Source organism: Mastomys coucha, unplaced genomic scaffold (assembly GCF_008632895.1).
Source record: "Mastomys coucha isolate ucsf_1 unplaced genomic scaffold, UCSF_Mcou_1 pScaffold2, whole genome shotgun sequence".
NCBI lineage: Eukaryota > Metazoa > Chordata > Mammalia > Rodentia > Muridae > Mastomys > Mastomys coucha.
In genome coordinates, this window is record NW_022196902.1 from 16386427 (window position 1) to 16389075 (window position 2649).

Consider the following 2649-nt stretch of genomic DNA (forward strand, 5'->3'; position numbering starts at 1 on the left):
TGTAATAATGACAAAGTAAAAAGCAGGGTTTGTTCCCCTAAGTAAGTTTTCTGTAAATTCACAATTAGCAGATTTTGTTTGTTTCATTGAGATTCTATAAAAGGTAATTTTTATGGATGGTCAGGAGTTTCTCTGACATATTCTTGAAAGTGTTTGTGTGTGTATGTGTGTGCATGCAAGCATACTTGTTTCATTTTTCTGTGGGTATGTATGTGTCAACCGGGCGGTGGTGGCACACCCCTTTAATCCCAGCACTTGGGAGGCAAAGGCAGGCAGATTTCTGAGTTTAAGGCCAGCCTGGTCTATAGAGTGAGTTCCAGAACAGCCAGGGCTACACAGAGAAACCCTGTCTCAAAAAAGAAAAAGAAAAAAAAAAAAAGCTTCAAGTTTTCAGTTTGGGCGGTGGTGGCACATGCCTTTAATCCCAGCACTTGGGAGGCAGAGGCAGGCAGGTTTCTGAGTTCGAGACCAGCCTGGTCTACAGAGTGAGATCCATGACAGCCAGGGCTATACAGAGAAACCCTGTCTCGAAAAACAAAACAAAACAAAACAAAACAAAACAAAAATATGTGTCTATAGTTGCTTACACAGCAGTATGCATATGTATTTGGAGAGGCTAGAGAAACATTGAATCTCTTTCCTCAGATGGTATGCAACTTGGCTTTTGAGACAAGGTATTTCACTGATCTGGGTCTACTGGTTAGACCCAGAGGCCCCTAATCCCCATGTATTGCAAGCCCATCTCTTCTTCTCCAACCCTGCATGCCACCATGCATGGCCTTTTATGTGTGTTTTGGGAATTAAACTCAGGTTCTAATGCTTGCAATTGTTTTGCCTACCAAGCTATCCCTGCAGCCATATTATATTCCTAAGAGGACATCAGACACTGAAATCTCAAGGAAGTTCTTTCTTTGGCATGAAGATAAATCATGTATTTACAAAACTTAACAAATTCATGTTCCACCTTTGAAGTAATATTTCATCATGAAACCAAAATCGATCCAATAGGTTGAAGACTTCGGGCTGCACCATTCGGATAACCATTACATTTACTCTGATTTGCAGCGATTTGTTGAAAATGCCATCCCATTTAAACTGGACACCAACTTTTTTCCTTTTTGTTTAAAAGAATCTTTCTTCTTCCCTATATATTTATTTTTAAATTTTATTGTAAATGTATGAGGGGGTTGTGTGAGTGTATATCTGTGCCACATGTGGATGCCTGGTACCTAAGGAATTTAGGGGATGATGTCAAATCCCCTGGGACTAAGCATGATTGTGAACTACCATGTGGGTGCTGGGAATTGAATCCAAGTTCTTCTGCAGGAGCAGCCAGTGCTCCTAAGCATGGAGCCATCTCCCAGCCCCGTGTTTTCATTATTTATGAAGAATGAATTTTTAGCACACAATGAGAAAAGGCATGAAATACTGTCTCAGAACAGATAACGTTCCAGCTTCAGTGTTCCAACAACTCTCAAATTATAGCAGAGCAAATCTTACCATCATCACCCATGCTATGGATATACAGTTGAGTTTTCCAGTTTAAGTTATTTTCTTTATGTTGAACTCATATTTTTGTATTTATTCCACATTCTTTGCTTCAAATGTTGTTATATTCCTTGTTCTTGTTGTGACGGTTAATCTCAGTTGCCAATTTGTTCAGGTCTGGAATGACTTGAAAGATGAGCTCCTGAGTTTGGGAAACAAATTTATGTTGTTTATAAGTTGTCAGGTTTGTAGTATTTTATTATAACAATTTGAACAGTCAAAGAAGTATATTATGGATGAGCCCCAATTTACAGTGGTTAGACTCTGTGAGTACCTTTATGTTGATACAAAATCAAGAGCTTTCATTTGAAAGAATGCTTTGATTCTGGCCTGGTCTTTGACTTGAAACATTCAGTATGGTTCTCATTTGAGACAGTGAGCAGAAGCAGCTCTGAACATTGAGAGGACAGAGTGTTCAGTCTTCATGATGATCCTGTGAACCATTGATATTCATCATGGAATCAAGGAAGTTGAAACACAGAGAAGTTAATATAGTAACCAAAGGGCACACAGGAAATATAGTCAAGACTCAACTCAGACAGCTTGAGACCAGAGTCCACATTCTTAATCATTGCCATATGTGCTAAAAGAAAAAGTTTAAAGCCCAAACAATATTAGAACAACAGAGAAGGGAAATTTCACTAACTAGAACTGTGGGAAAGACTTGAAAATTGGAAAACAAATAGAAACAGAGAAGTACTTGGAGTACAATGAGAGCAGGAGACGAAGATGAGATGGGTGGGGAGGAGGCAAGAGCCATGGAAACCCTTAGGGATACAGTAACTGATGGGATACAGTAGCCAGAGTAACTAAGAGGCTACATCTTGCTGCATCACTTCTTGGCCAATCAGGGTGCCTACATCATGGAGGCCCCAATATGTGGGAGCTTGGGTCAGAGACTACGACATTTGAGTGGTTGGCAAAATCTAGAAATGGGTGGTTGATCCAGAGACGAGCTGGCACTGCCTTCCATTCAGTGTAGGCTCCTGCCTCATCAGGGCATATCTGCAAATATTTTTCTGCACACATTTCTGTAAATGATCACAGACCTTAAGCCTTGATTGGGTGATGCAACCATATGACAAGTAATCTAATCAAATC